Source organism: Aptenodytes patagonicus, chromosome 11, assembly GCF_965638725.1.
Source record: "Aptenodytes patagonicus chromosome 11, bAptPat1.pri.cur, whole genome shotgun sequence".
Classification (NCBI taxonomy): domain Eukaryota; kingdom Metazoa; phylum Chordata; class Aves; order Sphenisciformes; family Spheniscidae; genus Aptenodytes; species Aptenodytes patagonicus.
The window spans coordinates 2,512,571-2,524,614 of record NC_134959.1 but is presented as its reverse complement, the minus strand read 5'-3'; the positions used below and the strand labels follow the sequence as shown (position 1 = coordinate 2,524,614).

At 41.2% G+C, this 12,044-nt stretch overlaps 1 protein-coding gene across 3 annotated transcripts in view; it reads left to right on the top strand.

Annotated features, from left to right (window-relative positions):
* Positions 1 to 1,223: 1,223 nt before the first annotated feature.
* Positions 1,224 to 12,044, top strand: part of BANP (BTG3 associated nuclear protein) — a 153,523-nt gene continuing 142,702 nt past the window's right edge. For 2 of the 3 annotated variants that reach the window (XM_076348951.1, XM_076348953.1), the window contains exon 1: positions 1,224 to 1,298. The gene's annotated coding sequence lies outside the window, so the exon portion shown is untranslated. Of the gene's footprint in view, positions 1,299 to 1,659; positions 1,826 to 12,044 lie in introns of those variants that run through there. The other variant, XM_076348952.1, reaches the window with a different exon arrangement.

The window sequence follows — 12,044 nt, the reverse complement described above, 5'->3', positions numbered from 1 at the left end:
TCTCATTTAAGGAATATTTTTATGGAGAAGTCTAAAAGTCACCGCTGGCTATGCTGAAGCTGAAAAATGAAGTATGATGATGGTCTTGTTTGGGCAACACTGTGATATATAAGGATATAGTAAAATAACGTAATCCTTGTCTTCTTTCAGAGCTACTTGCATACTTCCTCCGTGCTTCCTTTTTGTGCTTTTGCATATTTTTATCATTCCCAGAAGGTTAACAGCAGGTTTTCCACCTTCGCCCAGTCATTCTGTTCTCACACCAAATGCAGGAACGAAGCAACAGAAGAATCGGTCTGATGAGCTAATTTAGCAAATTCCCACTTGCTGCCTGTTCTTCAGCTGTGTTCTGAGCATGGTGACATTTTTCTCCTTAATATGACAGCTCACATTCAGATCATCCCATTTCAGCGATGCAAGCGCTCAGGAGCCATTTGAGCAGGGAGAAATTTAATGGAAGGACCAGAGAAAGGAGTAGGGAAAGGGAACATGTCGGTGTGTGAATGGCTCAGTGCAGGCGGCTCTCGAGGTGCATATATACGTTTAATCTGCTTGCTGACAGCTCCGCTGGCCAAATCCTGTGGCTACGTCGCCTGGCAGGTCTGGAAATGCTTAATACAAAAGAGATGTGACACTGGAGTTTGCAGTAGCCCTGAGATGCTGTCGGAGAAGGAATCGCAGAGCTGTGCCCAGCAGGACGTGGCCGCAGGCTGCGGGACACCACCGCACAGACCATATGGCTGCGTTGTCCGAAATGCCGGCAGGTCCATCACCGTCCCGGGGCGCACGGCAAGACCCTGTTGTGACGTCCCGGCCCAAGCAAGAGGGTTTTAGTGGAGCCCTCAGGGTTGTGGCAGGGCTGGGCGTGCGCCTCAGGGTGAATAGGGGCGAGAAGGGGGGACATTGTGTGGGTGCGTGTGGGTATAGCGCGCGTGTGTGGGTGTGTGTGTCAGCTGTGGGGGTGTCGTGTGTGGGAGGTGTGGGGGGCGGACTACAATTCCCGGCATGCACTGCTCCGGGCGCGTGTACTACAGGTCCCGGCCTGCTCGGCGGGGGCGGCGACGAAGAGCCGACGCGCTGCCCTCTGGGAATTGTAGTCTCTGCCGGCGGCGCGTCGGTGAAGGGCGGCCGCGAGGCCGCGTCCTCCGTGCGCCTGCGCGGGCGCTCGGGGCGGGCGGGGGCCGAGCGGGCGCAGCGCGGCGGCGCCTGCGCGCTGAGGAGAGGGAGATCTCTCGCGAGGAAGGACGCCATTATCGCAGCCGCTCGACAAACACCACGAGAATTCGGCACCGCACACGGTAACCGCGGCGCCCCGCGGCCGGACGGCTGGGGCTGAGCTCCCGGGGGGCCTGACGCCGGGCGTATAGCCCCGGCCCTCACAGCCTTCCCGCTCCTCACAGCGCCGCCCGAACACCCGGGCCGCGAGGCGGCGGCTCCGGGGAGGGGCCCAGGCGGGGGGGCCGCGGGCCTCCGCCCCCTCACCCGGACGGGGCGGGGGGGGCGACCGGGGACTCGCCTCCTCCCGCCGCGGGACGCCGGAGCTGGGCCCGCCGTGGGGGGGGCTGCTCTTCATCGCCTCGCTCCCCGCCTGCTTTCTCCGCGCTCGGGCCTGGGGAGGGGTGTCACCTCCTTGCTGGGGCTCCTCAGTGCTGGCCCCTTCTCTTGCTACCGCCGCGGCGGGCAGCCTGTCGCCCCTGCGGGGCGTGCGGCGTTTGAGGTGGAGGGTCTGGGCTATCCCTCCCCCGGCAGTGTCCCCGAAGACCGTGCCCTCTCTCTCCCTCACCTCCCCGAGGCTGGTGCTTTCCCGTTTTGAAGGACGGGACAGGTTTGAGCCTTCCCTCTCTCGGGTCGCGCACACGCTGCACTGCAGGCACGTTTTTGGGAAGGGGCATCGCTGAGCGCACTCATCCCTCCCTCCCTGTCGTAGGAGAGTGTAAATGACTGGTGACATTGGTACTGCCTCTTCTTTTTTTCTCTCTGCTGCTTGCAGGTAGCGGTAATGGAAAGGGGCCGCTTCTTTTCACGTGCCTGCTAGTGGGCGGAAAAAAATAGTCTCCTGAGGTGCTGTTTTGCGTGTGTGGTCATTTAGTTATAGTCAGGGTTTTTCACATCCATATCGGGGCAGGTATTTTCTAGTCTCTTTCATATTAGTGATCTGTTGGACAACACACTCAGTCTTCCCTTTTTCCTTGTTTGCAATTCAAGTGGCTTTTTTTTCCTAAAATCCTTGTACAGTGGGAAGTTGTGTACTTAACCAAATATAGTAATTTTATCCTGCTATGGGACATATAGTTTATGTATCAGTTTATTTTTAGAGCTCTCAAGGGAAGATTTTTTTTTTTAAGTAAACAAGTTTGGAGGGGTATTAGCAACTGAGTGATTGCTTCAGTGGAAGCAGCTTTCAAATTGTTGTAAAATGATAGTTTGGAATGTTTTTTGCTAATTTTTTTGCCTTCTGTGTGAGGTTACCTTAGGTGTAGTACCCTGTTGATGTCAGGCTTTCAAGAAGCAGACATAAAATTTGTAGAATTTCGAGTACTCGAGCAAGATCTTAAAACAACAAACAACCAAAAAAATGCCTTTGTCTTAATAATTTCATAGCAGTGCCTCTTGAAACAATGGATTTTCTCTCTTAGAAAGTATTAATATATGTTTAAAATGGATGTCCATAGAAATCAACCAGAACAAGAACTTGATTCTGAAACTGTATGAGCCTCATTCCCTATGTTAAATGACATCTTGGCAGTAGTTCAGTTTTCAATAATACATGAAAAGATGTTACGAAGAAAGGCTAGTTAATTTATTGAAGAGGGTAAAAAGATTGAGTTTGGATTTGGGAAACATTCCATCTCCTTCAGAGGATGAAAATATTTTGTAACTTCTTTCTTTGTTTTGTAATTTATAATTGTTTTACAATAACAGTAACTGGCTTTAATGTCTTAATTATCCAGCCATGATTAAGTTGCGTGGTTACAGGACAGGTTTTAAATTTTAAGATTCTTTTAAAGGAGTAATTGATTAATGACATTCAGAGTAATTGAATAATAACATTAAGAGTACAGTAGTAATGTAGTGAGCACTAATTATCAATGTTCACAGTTAAAAGGGTTCCATCAGCACGTGTTCTGCCAAACATGTTTGAAAAAGGCTTGTTTCCTGCCTGTGCTGTTTTTAACACAGTGCAACATACTTGTTCTGTACTGTTTTGGACTGATGAGGTGAAGAAGGGTGAGCTGGTTACATGGAGCTATGACTATAAGAAGTGCTGCTTATGGGTTTACCTTGACTTAGCTGGGAGTAGTGCTGTGCTTGTGGGATTCAGACCCACGTTAATTACAGTAATATGCTCACATTTGCAAGGACTTGAGGTTGTCTCTGGCCTTTATCTTGAGCTTTTCCCTAAACTTGTAAAACATCGTTCATGCAGGAAGAATAATACGTGCCTTTATTTTGTCAGCACTTGAATGTCTTCATATCTTTCATTGAAGAATGCCTTGAATTGAAATTGCTGTGATGCTCCTTAGAAAGTAAAGACTCTCTCAGTACATTCATTTTGAAAGGAAGAGATGGGTATTTCCCTTTGTGCACAGAAGCTCTTGTCCCAGAGATCTACAGAAACTGTTTATGTGAATTGAGCAGAACAGCAAGAGCTACTTGTAGGAGGAGACAATGCAAAGCTAATGACTAGAATAACAAACTGTCTATGTATACTAAACTTTGCCAATAAAATTTTTTTCATAGATATGATTTCCTTTAGTTTGAAACTTGATATTTAGTTGTTAACTATTGAAGTAATTTTATTTGTTTTCTGTTTTTTACGTATTCATTAAAAGGCTAAATCATAATATTTTTTTCAAGTAAAAATAAAAGGAATAAAATGTCTTTAAAGTCACGTCAAACACTTGTTTCCTTGCAGTTTTAGGTTTTTAAAGCTACTGTTAAGCACTTAGTTTTGCCTACCGCTTGTTAGACTGCATGTTAAGCCATTAAGCAAAAGTGCACAAAAGGATTAACTTCGTAAAATCCTTTGCATTTGGGACTTTAAATAAAGTAATTTGTAATGTTGTCTGTTGAACAAAATTATTTTATCTTGCTTCCTGTTTGTAAAACCCCGACTTAAACCACTTAAGGGAAAAATACATTAAGTTCAAATTTTCCTCTGAAAATTGGAGCACCTGTATTTTATGATGAAAAAAGAATGCATGTAGTGCATTCAAATCCTACCCATGGAGTGAATTCATAGCAACTGTAAAGTTAAACACCCCTTCCTTCCCTGCTCCTTAGACACAAATGTCTGTTACATGTACCAACTTACCTCTCTTTAAACTTCCGACTACATATTCATAGGATGTTAAAGCTGGAGTTACTTTCTGGTTTTCTTTAGAGGAGGGAGGGGGAATGTCAAAACAGGGTCAGATTGTGCTAATGAAAGTATTCCAGAATGTGAAGAACAACTTAGTCTACATTTTTCTACTGAAATGATGCTCTTCAGTTTATTTTCATAAGTATTTTTGGTAAGAATTTAAAAATACTGGTATTATCCCTGTGTTTTAAAACAGTGCTAAGGGTCTGTTTCAGCAGCTTGGATGTTTCCTTTTTCTAGATAGCTGCAGGAGGTAAATCTGTTAGAAGGCTTTTGAGTAAGCGGGTTACTTTTATGTTGGCCATCGTGCTTTTTGATAGTAGAAGCCTGTGCCAACATTGGGGTCTGTCCTTGTCCCCCCTGGAATTGCTAGATTAGAAAGTTTTTCCGGTGTATAGAAGATTAGCAGTGCACATACTAGGAAAAATATAAAACGATAATAAAAAAATGTTATTCCTTTTGTTGTCAAAGATTCTGTTTTAGGTAAGCCGAACACGTAAGAATAAAGCATTTTGCACAAATCTCCCTTGAACTTGAGCCAGGTGCTTGTCACAGTGCATGCTGGTCCTGGGGTGTCTGCTGTGTTTGGACTGAACAACTGTCTGAGGCAAAGCCCCTAAGTGATAATAGCAAAGCCTCTTTCCTGCAAAGAGGCAATTAAACTGGAAGGTTACTGTATTAGAAAGTCTTAATTCCTTCTGCCAGTGAAAAACGTGCACAAAGCAAGGGTGTCTTACAGAGCACACTGAAGGTGGTCAGGTTCAGGTACATGTCTTACTCCCGCACCCTCCCTCTGCATTTATTTTTTGTTTCTGTAGAAGACCTGGTTTTAACATGGTGAAGGAATATGATGGTCAGAGGAAAACAGATTCTGGCATAGTGTCCGTGCTCCGCTACACAGACCTGACAAATGATGTATTGTGTGACATGCACACGATGTCTTGGAGCTGAGGAGAGTAGCAGCTTTGGATGTAGAACAGTTGAGCCAGATGGAAGTGGCTTCTCAGCAGTGCTGCTTTGTTGCAAACCAGCACGGGGCAAGATGTTTTCCTTGGCAGTCTCTTCTGGTTGGAATTTCACTGATGGGGATTTTCATCACACAGTTCTAGTCTTAGCATAGCGTGTCATTGGTAATGTGATGTAGTCATGATGTTGGAGCTGTGCTTGTATTTCTCAGGGTGTGCATGGCTCAAGAGTACAGCTCCAAGATGCAGGGCTTAGTTACTGTTGCTTTCATTTTTAGCTAGACAGTGACAGGTCATTTCTGCAGCGTGTCTGCTTCCAGAAACACACACAAACAGTTTTCTGTGCTAACTAAAGTTTCTAAATGATCTTTTACTTGGCTTTAAGTAGGCAACTTTCTGATTCTTTATGATTGAAAAATACGGATGTTGTTAAACTTGGAGAGATGTGTGTCAGAGCCAGTTTTTAGTTTGATCAAAGATGTGCATACTTATTATCTGCCTACTGCTGTGATTTCAGTTTGAAATGTACTCTGAGTTTAGTGATAACCGTAACTCTTTAGAGCAAATAAGTTTCCAGCCTAAATCTGATGTTTATGAAAGTGAATAATTAGATATTTTCTATTAATTAAAAAGTCCAGTTCTAGCTACCATAACTTAAAGAATTAATTTTTTTCACTTTTAATGCTTTTTCCCCAGAAAGCATGAGATTGTCCTGTGTTATGTTTTTTTCCACATTTTGGATAATTTCTAATAAAGAAGAAACTCATTTACCCCCCACCCCAATTATCATACATTTTTTTAGCAATATATTTAAAAGTAATCATTTTTTGTTTACACTAAATTGCAGTGTTTGGTCTGTGAAGTGAAGTAATATTTGCTTTGGCAGAGTTAGTAATAACAAGATGGGTTTTAGGAATTCAGTACTTCAATCCTTCGGACAGAAGTTTTATCCAGGTCTTTTTTTTCTATGTAGTATGGTTGCTAGCTTATTCTTCACTCAGCCTTTCTTCTAGGTCTCTTTATAAACCTGGAATAAATGTTGTTGGAAGGTTTGAAGAATCACAGGCTCTTCTGGTAATGTAACTGTTGGCATGTGGTCATCGATGCCAAAATTGGTGGTAAGCCTTCCTATAGAGTCAGCAAGTCTCATGGCATATTGGTGTGCCTTTTCCCACTAAGGCAGAGCCCAACCCCACCGAAGCTTTGTGATTGCGAGGGCTTCTGAAAGGGGGAATCTTCATGGAAAATTTAACCTACTCTAAAATTTGTTCTTTGGTAAACATTTCTTATTAAATAATTGCACTGAGTTAGTGGCCTTGCCATTTCAGTGTTCATTTAAAGTTTAAAGTGCCATCTGTGATACTATTCATTAAGCTGTTTTCTTGAATACAGAGGATTTTTTTTTTATGAGGGGGGGGAAATTACTTTGATAATGAAATGATTGGACAACATAATGAAAAACTGGGCTTTCGGAGGTATAAGTTGAAAACTATGCTAATTTCCTTAAAATCTCTTTATTTCCCATCTTTTGATCTTGACTGTATACTTTCAGTCTTGCAAAAGGGAAATCAACTTAAAATAATAAAGATTGCATAGATTTTCACAAATATCAAACGGTTGCACAGTGAAATGGAATTAAAGTATCAAGCAGGAAGGAAACTTATGAGATAGCTACTTAATACTGAAATAGTTAATGAAGCTACGTTAGAGATGCGTGCAAATGCTTGTATCAGGTATACGTTATTATGTAGGTGGTCAATATTCAGAAGCTGTCATTTATTCAGCAAGTTTTAGCAAGTGTTTGAATATTAAAAAAAACTTTCACCTCCTTCTCTCCTGGTAGCATTTGACAGTTTTTTAGAACTGTTATTTTTAGTTGCAACCCTTTTGTTATGCTATTTATTTCCTGCTTTCCAAAGGGGATTCAAATATTGAATAAATAGCTGGTATCTAGATCTGTCATTCTTCTCATACATATATTCCTTAAAAAATCCTTTGGAGTTGAACCAGTAGTTGTACAGAAAGTATCTCAAAGACTTTCTGACCAACACACAGTATTGTTAGCTAGAAAGCAGCTACAAGTGTGTTGTGTACAGTCTTCAAGAACTTTTCAGCTTTTTGGCGTCCATATGGGAAATTAGAGTTAAAATTTCTCGAAATTATTTCAGTCTACGGCATTGAGATTTCAAAATGTTTTAATATCAGTACACTTCCCCCCCCCAAAAAAAAAAAAGTAATGAAACTCAAATTTGATAGAAACTGTATTCTCCAAAGTCTTCTCTTGTGCAAGTTTAGGGTCAAAGATCTGGTGATAAACCTTGTTCCAGTCTACATGTCCTTGCTGGGGGAAAATGTGCTCCCTTGATCCTTCGTGAAGTAACTTATGTTTCATGAGCATAATGCAGATCCCTCTGCTGTAAAGGAGGCTCATCTGAAAAAGTCTACGTTCCGACATCTGTAAAAGATGTTTGTACTGCTTGTACCCTTCCTCCAAGTGTTTAATTCCTGGGACTGGAAGAAGACTTCACAGCTTTTCTCAGTCAGCTTCTCAGCTACCTCTGCAGATCTTTTGAATAGCAGTGGTGAAGCTCGTTTGCCATGTTACTTTGTCCTGCTGCTTGTGAAAATTACAGCGTGGTGCAAGAACGTTGGGTGATACCTGCTCTGAGTTGGTACTAGGTTGATTTCATAGCTGGTGGTACTTCAGCTACCAGTGTTTTCTGGAATATTGGCTTTCCAAAGAAAGTTCCCCTCTTCCTCCCCCCCCCTCAGCTCTTAATCACTTCTCAGTAAAGGCCCTATGAGATGTTTAAAAATCCCTGTTTCTTCTCTGTTTCCCCTGCAGGAGGAATAATACCAACTCATTTAAAGTAACACCTCTTATTCAGGAACGAGGCAGATGCTGCACTTTGGTTTTTGGGGGAGGAAGGTTGTTTTTTCTCTTTTTTTTTTTTTTTTTTCTTTCCCAGATGGGAAAATTGAATCCTGAATAGTGTGTAGGGTGATCCCTTGGTGGACCAGTAGCACATGTCGTGCTAGACCTGTTGTTGCTGAAGTCTGTAGACTACAGTGGTTTCTTTCACCTTAGATGAAGCATAACATTTTAATGTCCTTTGAGTTTTGTGATGGAAAATAGGAAAGAAAGCACTCAGAATTCAAATATTTAAGTACAATGTTTAGGCTGCTGTATAATCCACTTACATTGCAGTATTAAACTTCAAGCAAAGTTTCGCTCTTTCTCATATACGTAATGTTCTGGTAAGAGCTTTCTGCTCGTGGACAACATGACAATGACAATGAATTGGGGTGCAGTTGTATTTTTGTTCCATTCATTTTTCTTGTTCGTTTGTGTTTCAACTAGAAATAGCATTAACGTAGTTTTTGGTTTTGATTTTACCTGTTTAGCAGGAATGTCATTTTTGCTAGGAACATATGAAAGTACTCCTGAATAGGAAACTTACAGGACCAAACTTACTCTTTCTTTCTGAGGATAGTTTCTGGCGTAGAAAGGCCCGAGGGTACAGCCATCTCTATGTGAAGACATCGGCACAGTGAGTTAGGTGTGATGTTTTAAGGTATGCTTTGGATCTGACATTGCGGAGCTGCCTTCATGAATTGGAGTACACTCTGCAAGCGTTCAAGTCATGCTGATAGTCTCACCAAAAATATGTCCATTCCCAACATCTGCAGCATGTTCTGGAGTTTGAGGCACAAAAGAAAAATACTTTTATCAGTGTTACAGTTTTTGTAAAGATCTAATATCTGCCCCAAATAATTCTGATCGTGTTAGGCAGTGGTTTGAAATTCCTAAAGTCGATATGAAGTACCACAGAAAAATAGATTAAGAGGTTATTAAAAAAAAAGTAAGTTCTAACTTCAAATGAAGGTACAGTTACCTAGAGTTCAAAGGACATCTGGACCACCTATCTCAAAAATATTCTAATCACACGTAGAAGTTCACTGAAGCTGGGAGACACTTTTAGATAAATAATACGAAACTAATTCTGGAAGTTTGTTCTTTGAATTTAAGTAGTTACAGGTTTTTTTTGGAGCTGTTATCAATAAAGATTCTCCATCTAGTGGATGAAAGCAATAAAACAACATGACTACATCTGGTTCTGCATACTGCATTTGCTGTCTGGGCAGTTCTTGTTTCGTATTTGCTGGTTTTCAGCCATACGTACATAGGCACAAATTGTGCCTAGCACTAATGACCTATGATGCTGAAAACTGACCTCTGCCTTAAGGCACTGAATCTGCAAACACTTAAGTATATCCAGTCCATATGGGTAGTCTCATTAAGTTCAATGGGTTTATATGTCTGTAAAATTAAATTCAGACTTTTTTGGATGTCTAAGCACCTGAAAGTGTAGTTGTAATAGGTGTTAACATATCCTTCCTAGCTCACTTGGGAATAATTATATCAAAGATGTGGCAGTGCCGGTGTTGGCACATGACAGCAACAAGAGTGTTTATACAAGGTCCACAGAGAATTTGTGCTTGAGTTGCTGGTGTATGCGGCCACACACTCAACGCTGTCGTTCCTTGTGCCAGAACGTGTTAAGCTGGTATGAGTACACTGGAAAGCAGGACAGTGGTATTTCTGTTTTAGTTTGTTGTACATTGTGTTAGGATTGTGGCCACTGGCAGCGTATTAGAAGAGTTAGAAAAAGGCATCCAAGCAAAACAGTGGCTTGTACCAGGTGGAATGAAAAAAAAAAAAGGAATACATGTAGAAGCAAACCAAAAAACAGTAATAATAATGTGAGCTTTTGTAGCAATATTTGAGAATTTCTGCCTCCCTGCAAGATTTTGGACTCCAAAGAAATTTCAAGATCCTTTATTCTTGGAGCAGCTGTTTCCTTTTTTCTGTTGCTATCTGTATTTTAAGAACTTGTACTGGCGTCCATCAGCGTAGCATCTCTGCGAGTGATGTTTATTTTATATATCTATCTCCAGAATGTTATGGCTGGTGTCCGTGCTTTCACAGATAAGGAACATTTCTGTCATGTTTTGGGAGGACTTTTTTTTCCTGATCTTTGGCTGAACCAAAGATGCCTGTATATTGTTACACCAATTTTTTAAATTGTTAAACTGAAATGCTTGTGTAGTTTTACTATGAAATTTACTTAAAACACAATGTTTTTACTTGCCTTTTAAGGTGGATTGAGAATAAGGATGAAAGCTAAACAGGTGCTAAGAAAGATTAGAGTCTTCTCCTTTATAGTTTTTAGTAGTAACAAAGAAGTGTAAATTCTGATCTTTTTTTTTCCCCCCATCCTCCCCCTGAAAATAATTTTCAACTTCATATTCTGATAGACTGAAGCTTCAGAGAGCTGGAGCATAAGGGAGGCTGGTAGCTCTTGTATTTACAGTGCATTTAACCCTGCATGCTATTCAATTGTTGCTTTTTATTATGTTATTCCTCATCTATTACAGTGCATTAACATTTGCACTGATGTGGCTTGTTGGGGACTTATTAGTTAGTGTCGGAAGGCTCTGTTCCAGCTGCCAACTAAAGTGACTTTATCTTAGAGAAAAAGCCAGACTTTGGGATTATAAAAATGTTGCAAGTCACAGAGCAACACTAAAAGAGCATTGTCAGATTCTGAACCTTATAATACCCGTGAATAACTTCATGTATCAAATGATATGAAAGTTTCCCAGTTCTTCCCATAGGACTACTCATAGAGATTGTTTCTGTGAAGACACGACAGAGTTCTCAATGCAGGAGACCTGTTGCCAGGCTAGCCAGGGCTATAACCTGAGTATGCTGGTTATTCTTCGTTAAGACTATCATGTGAAAAATGTTGTTTTGTACTTGGAGTGCCTTTTTGCTGGTTTTGCATGATTTGCTTCCAGAGTGGATTAAATGGAACCGCACAAAGGCATTCTTGGTGTGGATTATTCTTTGCACAGAGACTTAAAGCTCGGTGGTCCTTCTGGGCTGGTTCCCTGAAGGGACAAGTACTCGGGGAAGTTGAACTGACTTAATGCTCGTTAACTCTACTGCTTTAGCTATGTCCTCTATGGATCTTCACTTTCAGAGGGAAGATGATCTTTATACTATAATTCCTTTACAGCATAAGGTCATTTTACTTCTGCACAACCTTGTCCTCACAGAGGATTAATACACTTGCATGCATGTATAAAATACATTCTTATCATTAGGTTTGCCTTTGTAGCCTAGCTGGTTTCACGTTTTGGAAATCTTATTTATAAGTGTCAGCAAATCATAGCACTTTGCGAGATAAGGACCTTTGTTTGTCCCATTCATGGTCGATATTAGGCTCAGAAAAATGGGCTGATTGGCTAATAGTGCTTGTATAAAGGAGAATATATATTTGTAATAGAAATGACGTATTTGAAAATTTGCCTTAATTGATTTAAAGGAAAAGTGAAATGAAGAAGAGGAAAAACATTTGGGCCTTTTGGGTTGAGCAAAGTAACATGGCATCCTTCAGCTTTTTTCACACAATCAGGAGTAAATTTTTGTCATAGTGCAAATTGAAGTATGAGAGAAGTTTTTTTCATTTATCAATAGCACTGAGATATATTAGCCAGGGAAGTGATTAGCTGCTCAAATGAGAGAAGTGGAATGAAACACTCTAAGTAGACCAGAGCTTTGGAAATTGTTTTTTTAAAATGCAGTGTTTACCCTCACTAATTAGCATGAGAGAGATGATTTATGTTTTGTGCATGTTTTTATATGTTAA